The sequence below is a fragment of the Camelus dromedarius genome, chromosome 22 (genome assembly GCF_036321535.1).
Source record: "Camelus dromedarius isolate mCamDro1 chromosome 22, mCamDro1.pat, whole genome shotgun sequence".
Lineage (NCBI taxonomy): Eukaryota > Metazoa > Chordata > Mammalia > Artiodactyla > Camelidae > Camelus > Camelus dromedarius.
In genome coordinates this window covers 4,132,550-4,155,324 of record NC_087457.1, presented here as the reverse complement: position 1 = coordinate 4,155,324, position 22,775 = coordinate 4,132,550, and the positions used below count along the sequence as shown (strand labels likewise).

Genomic DNA, 22,775 nt, shown 5'->3' with positions numbered 1-22,775 from the left:
TTCACTTGCAGTATCTTACTCCTATGCTTCATTTACTTCTTTCCTCCTTTCCTTTCCCCTCCTCCACCAAAAGATCCTGAGACTCTCTCAGAACACTAGATTCAAATTACTTTCAAGGGTGTCTCATCCTCATGAAATAACAGTAACTTAAAAAAAATCTGTACAGATCCCAGACGTCATTGTATTTGATTTACACACACACACGCACACCCACCCACACACACAATCAGCCTACCTACCACTTGCTGAGGGAGAAGGACCAATTTTTCTGAGTTTTCATTCACTGAGCGTGAGAGCAAAGTCTCTTATGCAGACTTTCACCTTGCTTAGTGCATGGTGTTTTTAATTGGATTTCTGCTTTGTGGCCATAGAACTATTCTTATAAAAGAGAGGATGTGGAGACATAGACATTCTGCTGAGATATTGGTGTCAAAATATTTGAGTTGGAAAGGACTTAGGACAGCATAGAGTCGTAACATTTTATGGGTGAGAATCCATGATGGTGTAACTTGGACAAGAACCCGGGTCTTCTGTCTTCGTGTCCACGTGGATGAAGAGGCAACAGGGAGGGAGATGGCAGGGATCCTTCTTGCTTGAGTTCCAGGGTCTTGCTAGTTTTCATTGCTCAGCTGTCTTTAGTTTAGGTCCGTGTGGCCTCTCATGGGAAGGTCAATCTGTCCTGAAAGACTGAGTTTCTAATCAGCAAAAAGCCCTGGACCCACTCATATTTCCCAGAGTTTTCTGCTGTCCTGCTGACAGTTTATATAAATGATACCTAAGAAACTACTGGATATAAAATCCTTATTGTTATCATTTGCCCTCAAGTTCCATAGGAATGGGGTGCTGTCTCAGGCTGTCTAAGGCTAGATCTGAACAAAGATAGGGTGATAGGCTGTGCTGCTGGACCCTCCCCAGTCGAAAGGGATTTCCACCTTAGTTTTTAGAATCAGACAGATGAGTTCAAATCTTGCCTTTACCAGTTATTAGCTTTGTGAACTTGGGGAAGAAACTGTACTTGTTTGTGTCCAATTTTCTTTATCTGTAAATAAGTTCAGTATTTATTTTAGGGTTTTTGTTTTAGAATTGAATGAGCTAATTTCCTCATTTATACCTAAAATACTGATCGCGTGGTTCTATGCTGGTGCCTTGGTAGAAGATTACTAAGGGACTCAGCAGTGAGAATGCAGGTGGGGGACCCCTGGATCATAGAGCTTATATTCTAGGATATGCTTGTAAAAAACTGGATGTGCAGTGGATTTTTAGTAAATGTCCATTCCTTTCCTTATCCACATTGATTGTGTATATATCTTTGTACAATATATGAACAATTTTTTATTGCAATTTAAATATCTTTGTAGTATTTAAATTATGTAGCTATAACAAAATACGTGAAATAAAATGATTTGTCTTTTATTTTCTTTTCAATATGCAAAACAAAATAAAATAGAAAAGATAAAAAGGTTTTGAAGGAGTAGAAATAATTTTATTTCTGTGGAATCAATTCCCTATGTTAGGTTTTTTAGTTGTGTTGTTAAACAGCATATAAAATTGATAGGTTGTGACTTCAGTGTTCATAGCTAGGTGAGTGTAGTTTCTTTTTGTGGTTGTCTTTGATGAATTATTTGAACTAGATCATAAATGATGTGAATGTTACATATTGGAAACGAGGAAAGAGTGGAGACATACTACCTCCAATGCAGTCATCTTGTTACCAAGTCGAAACTCGTACTGCTTGCTGCATGACAGGCCAATAAATCGGGAGATTGAGGTGTTGGAGCAAGGAATAGTGACTTTATTTGAAAAGCTGGCAGACCCAGAAGATGGCTGAATGACATGCTGGAGAACCGTCTCCCCCAAGTCAGAAATCAGTCCGCTTTTATACTAAAAAGGGGCGGGGATGTGGTTGGTTGTTGCAAACTTCTTGCGGTACGAATTGTTTCTCCTTGGAATTCTTTGTTCTTGCAGCTGTCCACGTGGGTCAAATCATGGTGCCCCTCTTAAACCTCCAAAAAAAACCAAAGTTGATTTTCTATTTTGCAACTTGCCATCTCAACATAAGTGCAGAAGAGTTAACATCGTGAAAGATCAGAGCCCGGAGAATAGGCTCTCCTGGATATTTCAGGCTAAAGGCAACTTTCTTTTACAAAAGGTACAGAGCTACCAAGTCTGAGCCTAGAAAACAGCAAAGGTTTAAAGCCAAATGAACAGATCTAACATGCAGTCAAATTTATTCTTTTCTATTACAATTTCTTTTTCCACCACATAAATAATTTTAGTAAGAAACATGAGCAATTTTTTTACTTTTGCTTCTTAGTAACGGATAAGTGGGCCAAATACATTTATGAGAGCAGGGATGCTGTGTGGGCATTGGGGTCACAGCAAACTCTTGTTGGGGGTGGTCGACTCTGCAACATGTCTGATGCCCCGTGGGTGTTGGTGAGGGACCCCATAACCAGGAGCTCTCTTCAGGAACCAGCATATGGGCATTGACCTCTGGAGACCTTTTTCAGCTGCCGGAAATTTTTTCAGATAATGTGACTGAAAAACCACTTCAGCTGGTGATAATTAGGGAATAAAGGAAGAGGAAAAGGGCTTGGATTAGATTAGAAGAGAAGGACAGAATATCAGGGAACCTGGGGGCTTGGCAGTGGGTCCTTGGGAGAGAGGGGAGCAGAGGTGGGGAGGGGCACGGCTCTGGAACCAGCTCCTGCACCTGTCCCAGGGCCCAAGTCACACAGCTTTAAATTGGCCTAGGACGCTTTCCTGTCTGGATGTCACCCTGGGCAGAACCTTGAGAATCGAAGGTAAGGGGTGGGCAGCACTCACCTAGGGGATCACTGAGGACTTCGTTCAAGTCCACGGTGTCTTTTCTGGTCATGTGTCTTCACTTGCCCTTTATCTTAGGATCTGAGGAGCAGGAGCAAGGAACGCAGGGAGAGATTCAGGAAGACATCTGACTGTGTTAAGAGACGACAGTCACAGCCACACGGGGAGCGAGGACACTTGCAGCAAAGTAAAACGACTTCACAACTATTGCATCAGAGCTGCCGGTGTGAGAGAGCCTAAGCCTGTCTCAGAGTGCAGGGGACAAGTGGAAAGGAATGGTAAATTTCCACTGACAGTTGAAATTTTGTTAAATAGCCTGCTACTGTTGCTTGTATCACTTGAATGAATGCAGGCATATTTCTATGGGCATTTATATGTTCACTCAAAACCACCAGCCACTCTTGCCCCCATCGGGGATGGGCTTTCTCAAGCACAGTGTACCTCCTGCTTGGGTGGGCCATGCTGCGGGTCCTCGCCTGGGGCCGGGCTGCTACAGGGCACTGAGTCCCCGAGGCACGGCCTGCGAGACAGGACAGGAACACCTCTGCTCTTGACTGAGGGCCTCCGTTTCCCCCTGCAGTGTAAGAATGCTGGTGACTGAGTTAGAAGCATGCTTCGAAGCTGTCCATGTCCTTGCCATTCAGAAGCGGAGCCTGGGAGCTACCGAATTTCTCCAGAATGCGGTTTACATTCATCTTCGACAGGTGAGTTTATGTCCTTTTACAAGTGGAGGAATTACTGCAGTTTTCCTGGAACTTACTCACCACTAGTCCATCTGATTTTTCTGTGCTTGGATTCAATATGGCATGCTAAAAATTCTGGAGTCAGATCTTGAAACCCTGATGAAGAGGATTATTTTATTTCTTTATATGATAGTATTTTACTTACAAAATTCAGAGTTTTCGGTTCTTTCAAAAATTTTTTGGGGGGTTGGAGAAACAACTTTGCTCTTACCATCTTTGTGACCTGTTGCTTTGTGCCTCTCACCTGTCTTCTGTCACTTCTGAGGCGGTTCAAATTGTGACCCTGTCCGGGTTGTTCATGGTATAAAACATAAAGTCTGTAAAACTACAGTCCCATTTACTCCGAAGACATTCCAAAAATACTACTTAAATCTGGGTGTGGTTTTAAGAAGACAGAATCATTAGAACATGTACTTGCAGGTTGCTAGTGCAAAATCCCCAAATCAATAGTCTAGCACAACATCTAATATCTTTCTAATCTACCTTGGGTTTGTATGGATAAGTGAAGCAGTTTGCTAAGAACTCAAGACCAGGGTTAGAATACAGGCTGGTGTAGCTCAGCAGGTCCTCCCAAGCTGATGCTCTGCCAGAGGGCGGGTCCTAGGGGAGAGGGCGTGTCCTCCCCTCCCTGAGCTGACAATTTGATGGGCAAGACCTTCATCAGGTGAAGAACTTGACTTTCTTCTAAGAACAGTGGGTTTGAAATCAGTCCTAAAAGCGTGGGAGTGACACAATCCCATTTGTCTCAAGTAGGGGAGAGTGGCTTTGGGGCCACTTGGGAGACTCGTGAGTCCAGGTGGGCAGTGTTGGTGGCTTCCACTTGACCGGTGGGATGGTCAGTGGGTAAAAGCGAACAGATTGAAGGCATGTTTAGATGGTAAAAAGGAAAGGATGAATGCTGTCTGTGAAGGTAGGATGGAGGAAGGAACAGGTTTCTGGGTGGATTAATGAGGTAAGTGATGATCCTGCTGTGCTCTGAGGAGGGAAAGCTGTAGAGGGAGTTCTGGGGGATAACTGATGAGTACAGCTGTGGGTAAAGTGAAAGGCTGTTAGATGTGTGGTTTGGGAGCTCAGGTGAGAGCCAGTAGTGAGTAGGGGGAGGGGAGAGAGACTTTCAAATCAGTTTGTCTTGTGAACATACAAATAAGGATGAGTAATGACACACTTAAAACCTCTATATTCTGTATTTAAAGCCCAGTAACATTTTGCTATATTGACTGCAGAGGTTCTTAATTTTTTTTTAAGAGAAATAAAATAAATAGAAACAAAATAGTGGAGATAATGAACATCTTAGAGTTGATGTGTGTCCTTGTATGTATTTTCATACCTCATCTGTTTATAACCATAATCTACAAATAGATCGCTTGCTTAGCATAAGAGTTAAACAGAGGGACGTGACACACAGTGTTGGGGCTTGAAGCTGATCTTCTCGGGCAAATTAAGTCACCGCTCTGTGCCTTAGTTGCATCATCTGTGACTTCCCCCGGGCCCCTCATCACAGCTGATTTCCTAGACTAGATGTTGGGAGGGAGGCTGCTGAAGGGAATAAGAAGTGGCAACTTCTAGGGATATTGAAGAGAGAGAAAAAAACAGATTAAAGCCGATAAACTGAGTAAAAATACCCTCAAAAGAGAAAGAATCCCGCAGTGTTTTGAGCCCCTTAGCGTAAGGGAAACAAAATCAGGTAGACCCAAAACTCTTGAGCATGTGAGTATTGTGGGTGGGTGGGTGTCATCAGAAAAGGGTTGAGAAAAGGCCTTTTCATTTCCCTAGACGTTTCCATTAAGGATGGGGAGCAGAAGAGAAAACCCCCTGCTTCACAGTGGAAGCTGCTGTTTTGTGCAAAACTGACCAAAGTTTGGAGACCAGTCATCAGCGGTGCTGGCAAATGAAGAGACTTCGGGATTGGGTGGGGCACTTGCTGCGACTTCCAGGTGACCTGCTGGCTGGGGGCTGTGAGGCGGGCAGTAGGTTTGCAGGGTGACCCGGGCATAATCCCTGGCTCTGAGGCTGCTGGTCTGACTAGCAAACCTAGGCACCCGCAGTCCTAATGGGGCAGCTCGGGATGTGGCCTGGGACACCTGCTGAGCTGAGGGTGAGAAGAGGGCTTCCTTGAGGGGGTGTCATGCGGAGAGTGGGAACGTGTTCCTGCAGGGGAGGAAGAGCCTCTGAGCAGGGTGCTGGATGCACAGGCAAGACCAGCCTGAGCACGGAGGCTTCTGGGAGCCAGAAGTCATACAATGGCCCGAACCGCCTTGTTCCTGCGAGACTGCAGGGAAAAGATGCTGAAAAAGTAGGCAAGGGTCAGACCCTGTGGTGTTTTATGAGTGCCAGTAAAGGACTGGTCAGGCAGGCACGAGAGAACCCTGTGGGCGTCCCAGCTGGGGCGTCACGCCGGAGGGAGGAGCAGTTATAGACTTTGACACTTATTAGCTGTGTGACTTTGAGCAAGATCACCCCACCTCTCTATATATATATCTTCGTCTGTAAAGTGACAGAGTGAAAAGCTCGTGTAATCAGAAGGCTTAGTTTAGCTCTGATCCTCTGTGTCCAGTCCTGTCAGTGCTGCCCTGTGAGGTTCTGCAGCGGCTGCTCTTACCCTGAGAAGGGAGGGCGTAGAGGGACACTATAGTGCCCGAGGGCAGGAAGGGGTTGCTTTAAAAGCAGACATGTTGCCGCCTGCAGCTGCAGGCCTGCAGGCAGTTTGGTTGAAGGTCCTGCAGGGGACTTTGGAGGCCTTAGGTCGTGGAGAGTACTTTGGACGCCTTAGCTTCGTCTTAAGTCTTGTTTTCCCTTGCGGACCGGATTTGCCTTTGCAGATTGATGCTGAAGATTTGGGCTTCTAGCAAATCTGTTTTCAGAGATGGGTATATACGTAAAATATCGTATAAAATAAAATGATTTATTTAACGTGTGGGACTTCGCAGCTGTTGGGAACAGCTCTGTTTTCCTGGTTGTCACGGAGGACACCAAGGGTCAGCAGAGCGTTCGGGAAGTCAGGTAGCCTGCAGTGCTGCTGCGGGGTTTTCTCCCGAGTAGAGCACTCTGCTGAGTTGACTCCTCTGAGTTTCGTTGCCAGATGAGCAGACAGCAAATTAATGAGTTCTGGTGGGATTGTATAATGTCAGGAAGAAAGAGGAAACCGTAGTTTTTCCAGACTAAAACAAGCTTTTGTTTCCTGATCCAGTGTGTTCCATTACAGAATTGATGAGTTGTGTCTATTCTGGGACTTCATTGAAATAAACGTTCAGCCTAAATGATAAGAGTTATGTTTTATTTGGCTGGAGGACTCGAGCCGTTATGGCAACCTCTCAGATCACTCTGAGGGACTGCTCCCAAGAGGTAGGGGAGGAGCTAGGATATATAGAAGTTTTACAAGAAAGACCAGGTAAGTTGGAACAATAAAATATTGCTTGTTATCTAAAGAAAACCAGATATCTCAAGATCAAGTATTTAGTGCTTTTCTATGTATGGGAGGAAGCAAACATTTGTGTCATTGAATTCATCCCTTTGGCAAGTACCTAGCTATCTAGGGCCAGTATCCTATCCTTTCTTACTCTGAGTCCTCTCAGAGGGCACCACTGTGAGTGGCTGAGAGGCTGGGCTGCAGGCATGCACTCGTTGGGGGTGGCAGCAGCCGCTGATGACTTGGTTTCAGCATTCTTTGTTTACTGACATGGTTGCAGTATTTTCATTCACAGTGCTCCCCCTTGGTCCTAAATTCTGCCAATGTTTTGAGAGACATTTCATGACCAATTTTGTCCCATGGTGCTAGGATGGCTCAATCCTAGTTCAGGTGAAGAATCTTCTGAGTTGCCATTCAAGGTGCTAGTTTTTTATCAGGTCCTGTTGATACTAAAAATTCTCTGGATCACCTGTCTTACTTGTTTGTTATGATCCAGGAAGTGTTTTCCCTTCATTGCTCATTCCCATACCTAGAATCACACTATTACAATTACTTTATTCAGGGTTATAAATTTTATCTATTTCTTCAAGATGTTTAGTCATCATCAATTTTGTAGGCCTAGTTACACTTTGGGAAATGTAACAGACAATTTTATAAAATAGATAGGATATAAGTAAAACAGCTAGTAACGTTAATAAAGTCACGATTAAGAATTTAATAGTCGGGAAGTTGTATTTTGGGGTTAAAATTTTGCTTGTGTTTCTGATTGAGTTTGAGTGATCTTATGAGAAAGTTCATATTTATGGTCAGTCTCAGAGCAGGTATTAATTGGTCAGGTGAGGTCTCCCACCTTGTAAGATCAACAGAGGCCTAAACAGAACTATAATTTCTTTTTAGAATAACGTTTCTGAGGGCTATCTAGTTAGAGCCTTGGAGTAGGGAAACTCACAAAGGTAACACAGAAGAACTAGACATAGGTAATTTACCATAAACTTAACAATTGGAGTAGTTCATAATCAAAGGTAGGAGAAATTATCACAGTAATTTTTATGCAGGCCTGGTACGGTGTCTTGGGTCAGCTGTCTACCTCAGATATCGTCTTCTTCTCATCCTGGCCTGGTAGCTTTTTCTCCATTTGGGCATTGTTTTAAGGTGAGCAGTGCTCTATAGGCCAGTGCATTGCAGGGGCTACTTCTGATAGGAAATGAACCCGAAAGTCCGTTTCCTTCAACTTTGGTTTGTATGGTCTATTTAAGAGTACCTGATAAAGGGTCCTTCCATTCAGGTTGGAGACAGTTCTTTAAGTCATGCCTGTTCCAGTTTGTATAATCCCCTGGCTGCAGGTCATGGGGCATTAGAACTTTACCCAAGGATAGATTAGTGAGCTTCAGAAACAAAGCTAGAGTATCCTATTAATAATTCAGTTAAACTGTACAGCAATGTGACATAACAGCAAGGAATGATTGGGAAGTGTGTTAGTAAATACGGAAGTCAATTAACAAAGCTAGAATTTAATATCCACTAAAATATAATCTTTTTTCTCTCTAAAGTTACCCTCATTTTTCTCAAATAAAGCCATGTCAAGATTAATTGCTTTACAAGTTGTCTGATTATTTGATCATATAGGCTTTTTTAAATTGGCTGTGTTGGAACTTTTAATTAGGAGTCTCAGTGTAGAATGTTAATAAGGTTTGCTAAGGCCAGGAAAGCCCCGTCAAGGGCTTGTCATGGATTTCTGCCTTACAGATTTAGGTAAATTCTTTTCTCTTTAAAATCCTTAAAATACCTTGAGATTCTTATATCTGTTAGGAGATGATCTTCCTCATTTGTCTGATAGAGCCACTGGGGACCTAAGGGTTTTTAGTCTATTGAGGGATCAGATAGAGAGAAAATATAACTGTTCCAAGTCTGATTACATAGGTATAATTTATCAAATTGCTGTGAATCATAGCTAGCTTAAAGAGAAGAGATTCTTTATGTCTGGGAAACAGGTTAAAAGCCAGTAGTATTTTAAACAAAATCAAAAATTATAACCATATTCACCAGTTTACTCAGTCCCATGTAACTAATTCTTTTAATCACAGTTTTCATTGGAAATTTAAAATTTCTTACCCAGTTTAGTTCACTGCTATAGTTTGAAATTTATTAGAAATCAGTAAATCTCCTTGAAGAGCAAGCATTTCGCAAAACCATCAGAAGACAACCATTAACTGTCTATAAATGACAAAAGATTTAAAATCATGGTTAAACACCGTTACACTATAATCGATAAAGAAACCTGGTCACTATACACAGAATTATCACTGGTAACATTTCAGATATACCAGAATTTTAGGGAGTCCATATAATTTCTACAATATCTATATTAATAATATTTTCTCATACAATATAACCTTAGAAGATTTATTATTCATTTGACAATACCGTGTTATTTAACATGCCAAATGAAATTTACTAGATTAAAATCTCTCTTTGGGATGTTTCAGGGGCCCTCTGTAGCATCCCAAACTTAACTGGAGATTAAAAGAACTTTAATTAGAAATTGATATTTGGGAATCTTGTTAAAGATTTCAGAACACTTGGTCAGATAAACATATAGATCACTGTAACGTAGTACCAATTCATTAACAAGAAAATGCGTCAAAGGTAATGGCAGAACAGATCAGTTAAGTGGTATAAGAAGTTTTACAATCTGTTACTGAAGGTGGATTAACATTTTAAGAAAATTTTTTCCTCTTAACAGCGAGAAAACCAAATCTAGTCTTGTACCTGCTTACTTCTAAGTTTCATTTACTTTGCCCAAGTTGATTCTAAACTTAGCCAATTCCGACCACGTATGAAACTCTTTCCTCAGGGTTCCTCTTCCACAAGCCTTCCATAGCTTTCTATACTCATATTAGTGTGTCCCTTATTTTCTCTTCCATTCAGAAGTAACCAGCTTCAGGAGAAATTCACTATTTTTCATTAACAAAATATAATTCCATTCTTATAATTTCCTTTACACATTTAACTTACTTTCCTAGGATACTGAGATCATTCCCTTAATAATAGAGACTATTTCAGTGTGGCATCATCCATTTATTAGTATTTCTAAACACCTTTATTTTCTCTGTAAGAGGAAGTTATATGTTAAGTAATTCATATATCAATCTTATTTTATCTGAAAATGGCATAGCTATTTAATAAAATCCTATCATTTGACTTAATTTAGCACAACTCTAGAATTTAAAGATACCAAACATTTAGAGATTATCTTAAGCATACATTTTAAAAATATATTTTAAAAATTTACCCAAAGCTCTCATCTCATTTGCATTTAATTTACTTAAAATTTTACCACACCACATTACTGTTTTTTTTCTTGACAATTCTGCAACAGATATAACAGGATCTTATTTGACTTTCATTAAACCTAGGTACAGTAAAAGCATTATACTTAATATTGATGACTTTAAAGATGTCTATATTAATTAGAACATTCTTAAATTAAACAATATCAAATATTATCTTAATATTGAATATTTTCCAGTTCACGTGAGGCTGAAAGTCAATTTGTTCAGTTTTTATTTTAAAAATACTTAATTTTCAAGCTCTTATGTTTTACGTCAATTAAGCAGATCTCTTTGACTTTGATTTTTTTTTAGCTGTAGAAATATCTCACATCAATAATGTGTACACAGTCTTATAAACAGACAAAAGCTAGAGATCTCATAGCTTCACTTTAAAACTTACTTATAAGATAGGTATAATAATAGTTGGAGTAAAGTGAATTTGCTTGCTCAAATCACTAAGGCTTGCTATTTATGAAACAGACATTTAAGATTTCTTGACAAAGTCTGAAGGACACGTCAGAGTTCTGAGTTCTAAAATGCCAAAAATTTCTTGGCCTTAAGTTTTATTTCGTTGAGCTAATTAGGCTCAGTCCTAGGTCACTGTTTGCTGTATTTCCACTTCTGATCTGCAAGACAAAGACACAATCTTCCAATTCCCCAGAGAACTGCTCTGTCACCCAGACCCAATTTTCTCTCCTTAATTGGCATTTTTTTTTTATCAGTGAGAAGAGCTGTAAACAAAGAATTCCATCTTTTAAAACCTTAAGGTTTAATTTATCATGTTTTCCAAAGCTTGCATAAGGCATTTAGTAAGGTCTCTTTTCCTTGAGTTATAAGTTAAACCCAGGGTAAACCTCTTATTATATTTTTTTATTAGCCACTGAATATTAGTTTTTAGTTTTACGTTATACTGGACGGCTCATGTAACTCTGTTGGTTTCTTTTACTTTGTTCAATTAATATTTTCTGAGGGACAGATTTGTGCCCAGACTTATAAAACCAAGAAGGGGAAGCGTTTTTCCATTGAAACATATCTATCCCACAACATAATTAAGCAAAACTTTTATATAAAGACCATTTAAATATACCAATTTTACAAACTTTTATCTCAATTTTATTAAATCTTATACCTTTAATTTTTATATTTATGTTTAAATCAATAATTCTTATTTATAGAAGGAGTGCCAGAAGCCATTTTTTTTTTGTGTGTGCATTGTATCTAATTTTATAGAAAAGTCTCTAGGATGCCCAAGTTTCAGCCAAAGAGCTTAGACCCTTCTCAATTTTTAATTTGATTAATTGGTCTGTTGTCCCAATCATTGATCAAGTATTTCAGTCTATATATACATATATTTTAAACTGCGGCAAATAAAACGGACTTGTTTGAACTTTAATGTTGGGGGGCAGTAGGTGATCTCTTTGGCCCTTTATTTTTACTTTATGTAGTGTAGTATCAAAACCTTGTACCTAAATCCAAAAATGTCCATTTTATTTATCTCATTCAAAATAATAATATAAAAATATTTATCCACTTGGGTTAAGCCCCTTATCTTTTTTTTTCGACATTTTAACAATCCTTTTTCCAGTTATTCAACCTAATTAACATTAATTATTCTAAGTTTTTATTAGCATCCCTAGAACCATTTATCGGAAAGGAAAAACACAAATGTAGCTTTTCAAACCAGTTTTATTTTTTTCACTAAGTTCTTAGCTTAAACATTAGATATATTTTTCTACCTTTAAAATTGATTTTAATAGATACCAATAAAACAGCTGTTTATAATGAGATCTCTTTCAACTCTCACCAATTTAAAAGTTTTTCCAAATTAAAGGATCCATCATATGGCCATCATTTTTTATATATATATATAATAATATATATATTATTATTATATAATATATATATAATATATATATAGTGATTTTAAACCAATAAGATGAAGAGGCTCTTCCACATGAGAGTGGGGGTGTTGCCTAAATAAAATTCAAAGGTTTACTCTTCAAAAGCTAAAGGCCTTTGTGGTCCAGGCTGATGAAACAAAGTTTAAGATGGCAAAATATCTGACAATTGGTACAAAGAATTGCTTAGAATCCCAATTTATTTGCGTGGCCACCATATGTACACAATACTTGAACCTTTTGTATGGCAGAGTCCAAGGTTTCCTTTAAAAAAAAAGTAAACTTATATATACATACATACACAAACTTAAAACACCCAGAGAAAGATAAAACGTTTACATTTCAAGGACACAGGAAGAGAAATCCAAGTTCCCCCTAACGGGAATTTTGTTTGTATAAGTTCAGAATTCCAAAAAATGTTTTTATCAGGCCTGGTTAGTTACTTTCATAGTGAGGTTTTTTTTTTTTCTAATTCCCAATTAATGCTGTAAGTTTTGTACGTACATAAACCTGGCTGGGGTAATAGTTGGAGGCTGGCAATCTGTCATTTTTTCTTTTCTTTTCTGTTTTTTATTTTTTTTGAAAGTTCTATTCCACATTGTAAGGTCGGGTTCTCACAATAAATTTGCTAGTAAGATTTCCCTCAGGGACAACTCTATGGCATGAAGTCTTTGCCTCTACCACTCCTGCAAGATTCTCTGTCACCAGAGAAAGCTGCTACCAGCCAGGAGGACGGTCCCATTTTTGGAGTTGAAAGATTACTCATAAGAGTTTTACTTTTATCCTGAAAAATTCAAAGGAGGTAACCAAATTGAGGAAAACATTAGACCAACCTCTTACCTAACCACTCAGCCCTGAACCCAGTGTCCTTCAACTTGGACACACTCGGGACGTCTCCACTGGGTGAGTATTTTCCTGGTATGTTTCCACCAGCCCCACATCGGACGTCTCCGCAAGGTGGGTATTTCCCGTTATCTTTCAACCAGGCCCCACCCAGTATGTCTCCACTGGGTGGGTAATTCACCACAGTATCTTTCAACTGGAGGGCCAGTTACCTGGAAACACCGCCAAATAAAACTCAGGATCATCAAACAATATGTGATTTCCGAGAACCAAGAGAGACTCACCCAAATTCATCTGGACCCCCCGAGGAGGCAGATGGGCACAAAGGGCCACTTATGGTACCAAGGCTCCAGATACTCGGAGAGTTCAGGTGGAGAAAGTCTGCTCTGGGTCCCTTCATGGTGTCCAAAACTGTTGACTGAAATACATGTGCAGCCTAAAAGTTAAGAGTTATGTTTTACTTGGCGGGACGACTCGAGCCGTGATGACAGCCTCTCAGATCTCTCTGAGGTACTGCTCCCAAGAGGTTGAGGAGGAGCTAGGATATATAGGAGCTTTACAACAAAGACCAGGTTGTTGGAACAGTAAAAGATTGCTTGTTATCTAAAGAAAGCCAGGTATCTCAAGTTCAAGAATTTAGTGCTTTTCTATGTATGAGAGGAAGCAAATATTTTGGACTCCCTGAATTCATTCTTTAAACAAGCACCTAGCTACCTAGGGCCAGTATCCTGTCCTTTCTTATTCTATGTCTGCTCAGAGGGCACCATTGTGAGTTGCTGCAGCTGCTGGGCTGCAGGCCTGTCCTCGCTGGGAGTTGGCGGCAGCCGCTAATGACTTGGTTTCAGCACTCTTTGTTTACTGACATGGTTGCAGTATTTTCATTCACATTGTAGTATTTTCATTCACGGACTGATTATGGATAATCTGCAAACTTGGAAAGCAACCGAAATGGAATTACTGCAGGTACATTCTTCTTTAATAAGCCGTGTGCAAACATAAACATGGAGGAAGCATACATTTGGATTTGGTGGTGTAGGGAAGGGTTTCTGCACAATACAGGAGAAGGCAATGCAGAATTCCTTAAGTCCACCTTTCTTTTCTGTAGTGGTTTCTGAGAACAGTTTATGGTAATTAACCAACATTGACAAATGGTGGCACACATTGCATTTAAAAGCTGGCCGGCTGCAAACTTGTGTATTGGACAGGTGGAATTCATAGGCAAATGGTCAGGTGGATGGGAGAGAGAAGGAGCCTAGGCCTGGGCCCAGATTCCGGTTTAAATCGGCATTTCCTCACCATACGGCCTTGGACTAGAATGCAACCTCTCTTAACCTGTTGGTGAATCTGTGAAATGGGCATGATAATATTCGTTTCTTCCTGGGATTGTTGTAAGTTCTAAAGAGTATTGTAGCACAGATGAAGCACTTAACACACTGGCACTTAGCAGTGTTCACTGTGTGCGGCCGCCCCGCTTGGCATGTGTCAGAGCCGTAAAGGCAGCATGTGTCTGTTGAGGATGCACTGGTAGCCCCTTGAATAGGTTGTGAATATGGTGATTCCCTTTAATCTTGGTAACTCTGTGTGCCATGGGAAGTTATTTTCATGGACAGATGAGGAATCTCAGGGTAAAGAAGACTGTGTAATTTGCCCAAAGTCAGACCATAATTTTGGGTGCAGGGGCCTCTGTTCAGCATGGGCCCCAGGGCCTTCTGCCCTCTCCATTCAGCACCAGAACCAGATGTGGGGTCGGCTGTTTCCCAGCCCAGAATATCGGGCAGGCCGCAAGACACACCTGGCTCTGCACTGCTTGAGCAAAAACTCCGGAGGAGAGGAAGTTACAAAAGGGATAATAATAAAAACAGATGACAGCAAACTGTGATCAGCACTGAGAAGGAAAGGAACACGCCTCGCAATGCAGAGCTGCGAGCTTTCCCGTCGGGGCTGCTCTGGGGGCGTTCATCTCAGCTAAACAAACTCTGCTGCTGCACCAAGGCAGGAAGGCAGGGAGCGTGTGGCCAGGTAGACAGGGCCTTGTTAATCATACTCATTCCCCATTAAGCTGCAGCTGTCACGGGCACTTACCTAGTAAACAGATGTCTTCCATAATCATCACGCACTTTTCTTGGTAGTTTTATTGCCCCACCTTTGAGATGAGGTCATTGAAGCTGAGCAGTTTGCTGCATGCCCGTGATCACCATGTAAATACCCCCACTGGTCTTTCAACCTAGACTGGTGTGGCTGTCATGTCCCAGCCCTGTGAATGGCATCGTGTTGCTTCTCCCAAGTGTCCCAAATGACTGACATTGATATTCTTAATTCGTAGGAAATGGTATGTGACAATAGGAGAAAAAGGTAGTAAGAATTTGTTTGGAAAACTAGAACAAAATCCAATTCTTCCCCAGCTGGGGGAGCGTACCCTGTGTCACTCACCCCACTCACTGCGTGTCACCTCCTCCCTGCCGTCTCCGCATTCAGAAGCCACTCTGAGCCTTTGAAGAACATTTTGCCTCATGACAGTGTTGACTAGGACCTGCGACCTCTCTGTCCCTGGTTAACTCTCTCTTCAAAGCCATTTAAATTTTTTGCAGGCTCCTCCGCTCAGATGTAAGAATATTCTCTTTCAACTTCTTGATGCAGCTCCTTAATGAAGATCTCGTGAAGGAAACTTAGTCAAAACCTGGGAGGTATGCACACAGTGACTGCAACCTCAGCACTTTATGAAGTTCAGAATCAGATTTGTGGGTGACTCAGGAAAGGCTTTTTTATGGTAACAAGGGGAAAGTGAAAGGATGCAGGCTGTGTGAGACTGAAACATCTCGGTCCCAGCCAGCAAGGCACCGGCATTCAGGATGGTGTGTGGGGAGTGCAGAGTTCTCACAAAGAAAGAAGTGTTGGGATGGGAGGGAGGACAGTTAGGTACTTTACTGTGGAGGGAAAAAGTGGGTTAAGCATTTCCTGGTTGAACAAGAGGACTGTGACATGATGTGCTTGTATTTTGGAGAGAAGGGTTTTGTGGGGACAGGCCTAGGGAGAACGCTCTGTGGCTGTGGAGTCAGCACAACAGAGAAACACAGAACCGTGCAGACCTCAAGGCCCCTGCTGGGGAAGAGGCTGCCCGCCAATTCGAGCCCTGGGGGCAGCTTCTGTCCCTTAGCTGGGGCCTCAGAGCTCCCTTCACAACCCAGTCCTGTTGATACAAGGAATAAAATGTGAGGCATGAGAAGGGCTGTGTCCCAGGCTTTGGTTGAGCCCCTGGGATGTTTCCCACCAGATTTTGTTCCTTGGCTTTGTGCAGTAAAGTTTTCAAGAGCAAGCCAGTGTTGAGGAAAGGTAGATTTATTCACAGAGACACATTGAAAGGCAAGAGAAAGGCCACGAGGTGTGGGGTTTGGGTGCTCAGATTAAAAGTAGGTACACACTCCACAGAGTGTGGGCTTTCTCCGAAGAGGGAGAGAGAGGGGTGACCGCGAGGTGGCGCTGTTTTGCTCGTTTTCTTGGGCTTGGTGGTTTCATTTGCTAATATATAGAAGGACCAGCCTAAGGGCAAGGGGCTGGGATTCCCAGGGAGTTGGCCATTTCCCACCCTTTGACCTTTTGTGGCTAGCCTTGGGACTGCCATGGTGCCTTGGGGCATGTTATTCACCACGTTACTATTACAATGGGTGTATAATGAAGCTCAAGCTCTGCTAGAAGTTAAATCTCTTCATCCTGAGCCTCAAGGCCTACTGGGGGTTGAATCCTTCACCATTTTGTTGTTAATTGCTGTGGCCTTCCTTGAATGGCTGTGCTCTGCCCCTTCCATCCTGTCTCACTGTGATGACACAGAGAGAGCAAAGGCCGGGACCTGCCTGTGCTCCTGCATTTAACAGCAGGAAGTGTGGAGTGGGCTTATGATGACTCTGAGTGGTGAGAAAGATGTTTCAGATTTTGCCACGTGAGACATGGGGACCTGCCAGCAGCCATCACAGATTTATCTCAAGGACATTATCGCTTGTGTTGTTACAGAAACAACAGGCCAGCCAAGAAACATGCACTGAGATTTATTACGCCGGCGGGCTCAGAGGGGCTTCTGTTCCGAAGCTCTGAGCACCTCCAAGACCTGCACATGTGGTTCTATAGGGTTAATTACAAGTAAGGGGCTATTAGCCAATAAGGCTCAAACAACAAAAAGCAAGGAATCAGTACACTGAAGCTTATGAATTTGGAACAGATCACTTTACTGACAATTGTTGACCTTGGATTTACGAGTTAGCTTATTAGCCCATTCAACTGACACTAAACTTCAGATTTACGAGTTAGCCCAGCAATACTTAGATCAGTAAACCGACACTTATCACACTTAGATTTGTGACTTAGCTCGTTAGCCCAGCTGGGCTTTTCCTTCACAGTGTCATTCATCTTTTCTATATTTCTTTTTTTTTTTTTAAGTATTTAATCCAAATTTAATATCAGGTTTTTTTGGAAAGAAATTTCTCTTTTTCTTTTCTTTGGGACTCTTTTGGGGGGGTAGGTAATTAGGTGTATTTATCTGTTAGTGGAGGCCCTGGGGCTTGAACCTGGGACCCCGTGCACGCTAAGCACACTCTCTACCACCCCCCCATGATCTTTTCTTTTTGCTGTAGCTGCCAAGAATCTTACAGCTGAATTTCTAGTCGGCCTTTAACACTTGCCCTGACTCCAGGGAATCCATTTTTATGACTTTACCTCCCCCTGGTTTCATTTAAGTATTGAATCTCCAATTTCTCTTCACTTTCAGTTTTGCCTTTTTGTTGTTATGGTTGTTAAGGTGTGTTTAAAAAAATTGTTTAATTTCTCTTCTAGCAGGAGGCTGAAAGTAAATAAATATGTAAACAAACAGCACACTTAAATGCTTTTATACATTCTAAGCTGTTTAGTAGTTACTTAAATACCGAATTGAATATTAAAGTGATAACATTTTTAAATTATTTTTTAATTTTTTACAAAGATATAGATGATTTGAAATATGATATGTTTCAGGTGTACAATAGATGCTCCATTTATAGTTACTGTAAACATTGGCTGTATTCCCTGTGTTGTAAGATACATCCCTGTAGCCTTACATTACATGTTGCAGTTTGTATAAGAAAGTTGGGTAACGCAGAGTCTGGGGCATGGCTGTGTCTGACCCAGGGTCACGCTCACCCTGCCTGTCAGAGCCCAGGCCCTCACTCCTGTCTGCAGGGCAGCGAGTGGAGGCAGCCCTCATCAGCGCTGGCACCACCCTCTGAGCGGCAGTGACAGCAGTGTCTGTGTGTGGACGTGCATAGTGTTTTTCCAGGAACTTTACATGCATTTCTGCATTTAATAATTAAAGCCCTCCTGTGAGGAAGCTTTTTATGATTTTAATGAATAATACATTTTATTTTGATATTGATAGACTTCAAACCTCCGGAAAATTTACAGAAGTAGTACAGTAAACGCTTAGATACAGTTCACCTTAAAGGGCACAATTAGCCCTTTTGTGTCTGGCTTATTTTAGCATAAAGTTTCAAGGTTCATCCATAATGTAGCCTGAGCCAGTACTTTATTCTTTTGGTTTCATAATATCCTTTTTCTTTTTTTTCGTTTTTGGTCTATTTAAAAATACTTTCATTGAAGTCTAGTCAGTTTATAATGTTGTGTCAGTTTCTTGTGTACAGCACAACAATTCAGTTAAATAGGAACATACCTGTATTCATTTTCATATTCTTTTAAACATAAGTTACTATAAGATATTAAATATATTCTCCTGTGCTATACAGTATAAACTTGCGGTTTATTCTATACATACTCAGTATCTGCAAATCTTGAACTATCAATATATTCCTTCCCACACCCTCTCCCCTCTGGTAACCATAGTTTGGTTTCTATGTCTCTGTGTCTGTTTCTGTTTTGTAGATAAGTTTATCTTTTTGTGTCTTTGATTTTTGATTTTTTTTTTTAAGATTCCACATGTGAGCGATCTCATATGGTATTTTTCTTTATCTTTCTGGCTTACTTTTCTTTGAATGACATTCTCCAGGTCCATTCATGTTGCTGCAAATGGCATTACTTTATTATTATTTTATGGCTGAATAGTAGTCTATTGGAGAAATATACTACAGTCTCTTTATCCAGTCATCTTTCAGTGGACATTTAGGTTGTTTCCATGTCTTGCTATTGTAAATAGTGCTGCTGTGAACATTGGGGTAAAAGTGTCTTTTTGAGTTAGGGTCCCTTCTGGATATATGTCCAGGAGTGGGATTGCTGGGTCATATGGGAGGTCAATTTTTTGTCTTTTGAGGAACCTCTATACAGTTTTCCACAATGGCTCCACCAAACTGCATTCCCACCACAGTGCAGGAGGGTTCCCAATTCTCCGTAGCCTCTCCAGCATTTACTGTCTGTGAACTTCTGAATGATGGCTATTCGGACTGGTGAGAGTTGAGTCTTGATTGCAGTTTTGATTTGCATTTCTCTGATAATGATATTGAGCATTTTTTTCATGTGCCTATTGGCCATTTGTATGTCTTCATTGGAGAAATGTTTCTTTAGGACTTCTGCCCATTTTTGAATTGAATTGTTTGTTTTTCTTTCTTATTAAGTGTAAAAGCTGTTTACATATTCTGGGAATTAAGCCCTTGTCAGTTTCATTTATTGCAACTATTTTCTCTCATTCCATAGATTGTCTTTTTGTTTTGCTTTTTGTTTCCTTTTCTGTGCAAAAGCTTGTAAGTTTAATTAGACCCTACTTGTATTATTTTGCTTGAATTTCTATTGCTTGAGTAGACTGCTCAAGGAAAACATTGTTGAGATGTATGTCAGATGTTTTGCCTATGTTTTCTTCTAAGAGGTTTATAGTGTCTTGTCTACATGTTTAAGTCTTTAAGCCATTTTAATTTATTTTTGTGTATGCTGTGAGGGAGTGGCCTAACTTCATTGATTTACATTCAGCTGTCCACTTTTCCCAACACCATTTTCTGAAGAGGCTGTCTAATCCATTGTATGTTCTCACCTCCTTTGTCAAAGATTTAATGACCAAAAGTTTGTGGGACTATTCTTGGTAATTTTGTTTATCCGTTCATTGATGGATGGATATTGTTTGTAACCTTTGGCTACTCTGAATGATACTGCCATGAATATTGATGTGCAAGTTTTTGTGAGAATATATTTTCATTCTGTTGGCTGTACAGTTGGCCCGCCATTTCTGTAGTTTCCACTTCATGGATCCAGATGGCTGAGTGTAAAGGGACTTGAACATCCTTGGATTATGGTATCCAGGGTGGGGGGTTCCTGAAACAAACCCCCCGAGGATACTGAGGGATGACTCTATATGTAGGAGTGGAATTGCTGTGCCATATAATTCTAACCTTTTGAGGAAACACCAGGCTTTTCCAAAGAAGCTGCACCATTGCCCCTTTCCAATGGCTGCGTATTGAGGGTTCCCATTTCTCTGCCTCCTGACCGACACTTGTTATTGTCCATGTTTTGATTATAACCATCCTAGTGAGTGTAAAATCAGATATCATTTTGATGTTGATTTCGCTAGTGATGCTGAGCATCTTTTCATATGCTTATTGGCCAATTGTGTATCTATTTAAATACTTGGCATATTTAAAAATTGGGTCGATTTTCTTTGTATTGGTCAGTTATAAGCATTTGTTTTATATCCTGGATACTAGTCTCTTATTAGATATATGCTTTGCAAAATTTTTCTCCTATTCTGCAGATTGTCGTTTCACTTTAGTTTTTTTAAACATTAAAACAATTTCTTTCTAGGGGAGGTAATTAGATTTATTCATTTTATTTTTCTTGCTAAGCACGCACTCTATCACTTGAGCTACACCCTTCCCCTTTCATTTCACTTTCTTGATGATGTCCTTTGTAACAAATGGTTTTAAATTTGATGAAGTCAATTTTATCTTTCTTTTTTTCACTTGTGCTCTTGGTATTGTATCTAGGAAGCCATAGCATATCCTTGAACCACAAAGATTTAAACTATGTCTTCTTTTAGAATGTTTATACATTTAGTTCTTACGTTTCCGTCTGTGATCCATTTTGAATTAATATTTTATTTGTTATATAAAATACGGGGGTCCAGATTCCAGATTCATTCTTTTGCCTTCAGATACCCAGGTGTCTCTGCACCATTTGTTGAATAGACTATTCTTTCAATGGAGTTTTGTTGGCACATTTCTGGAAAAATGACTGTAAATGTAAGTTTCCCCCCTGGATTTTTTATTGTTTCTCATAGATTTATGCATCCAAACTTATGCCAGTACCATAATGACTTGAGTACTATAGATTTGTAGTAACCATTGAGTGAGTCCTCCAACTTTGCTCTTCTTTTTCAAGATTGTTTTGGCTGACCTGGGTCCCTTGCACTTCCATATAAATTTTGGCATCAGTCCTTCAATTTTTGCAAAGAAGTCAGCTGGAATTTTGATAGGGATTCCATTAAATTTGTAGATCACTTTCGGAGTCTTAACATTTTTAACAATATTGTCTACCATTCCATGAACATGGGATGCCTTCCATATATGTAGATGTTTTAATTTTTTTTGGTGATACTTCAAAATGTTCAATGTGCAAATCTTGTAAAATTTTCTTAAATGTATCTCTCATTTTATTTTTAATGCTGTTGTAGTTGGAAAGGCTGAGCTTCCTAAGGGTGGGACTATATATCAATTTATTTATTTCTAGGATTCCTACACAGCAAATACCCTAGATTTATATTTGCTACATAAATCTATCCACAATTCTTCCCACCCCCGTGTCATAAGAAACCAAGACCCAGGTTAAGCTACCTGAACACTTATGTGGAAGTGAGAAGTGAGACCCTTGGGTGGGGCTTTGTGCAGATTATACTGAAAGCTTATTCATTATGGCTTCATCTTAATTTCTTTTAAACAATCCTTTCAGTGTATATAGTCAGATACATTAAGAAAATGCCCTTTCGATGTGTGGAGGAGCTAAGACTATAATTTTCAAATAATTTCTAGTGAGAGTGTTGTACTTGAAACTAATTTGCATCAATCTTTGAAGATTTATGTTTCAGGAGCTTTGACTATATAATACCTGTCTTTATTCAATAACTACAACTAAATGCTCAAACAACATGTAAGAGTTTGAGCAAACTGCCCCCGCCCCGTAGTGCTGGTTGGCTGCAGCTGTAACTGGAGTCAAGTCTTACCTATCCCAGTACGCTTGGGTGGATCTGCTCAAAGGGGTTCGTCCAATAGTTTGTCGGTAGTCTTTTGGACAAAGCCATAAAGCATTGATTTAAGGTTGCTGGAATGGAATCTATTTTATTAATATTAAGTAAGCACATATTGAGTGCTTACTGTATGTTGGGAATTGTCCCTCAGCCTCACATGAATATTATTCCGCTTAAAACCTCTCATATTTCCTTGTTATTCACACTTTACAGATAAGGAGTCTGAGTATTAGGTTTTCTCTCTTTTGGGGGGAGCTCATTATCAATGATGGGAAGTTGTAAGGAAAAAGATACTGATTCATCCAGAGAAAACATTTTTCTGAGAGTCAGCACTGAAGAGGTTGATCATTGTTTGAGTAAGACGAGCCCCGGGTTGTACGGAGTCAGCATCCCTGTCCTGGACACGGCACGTGTAGCACTGCGTGGTGGGTGAGGCGGCGCGGCCGCGCAGGGAACGCGGATGCCGGGCCGTTGGGCTGTGCTCAGGCCCGGTGGGGCTTTCTCCTAAGGGAAGTGGAACGTCATTGTCAG

The 22,775-nt window shown here is 40.5% G+C and overlaps 1 long non-coding RNA gene across 3 annotated transcripts in view; it reads left to right on the top strand.

The window, feature by feature from the left end:
• LOC135318886 (uncharacterized) overlaps positions 1–22,775 on the top strand; it is a 33,216-nt gene that overhangs the window by 6,037 nt on the left and 4,404 nt on the right. For 2 of the 3 annotated variants that reach the window (XR_010377288.1, XR_010377286.1), the window contains 3 exons: positions 1,966–2,149; positions 2,905–3,104; positions 3,407–3,613. This is a non-coding gene — a long non-coding RNA (uncharacterized LOC135318886). Of the gene's footprint in view, positions 1–1,965; positions 2,150–2,904; positions 3,105–3,406; positions 3,614–22,775 lie in introns of those variants that run through there. The other variant, XR_010377287.1, reaches the window with a different exon arrangement.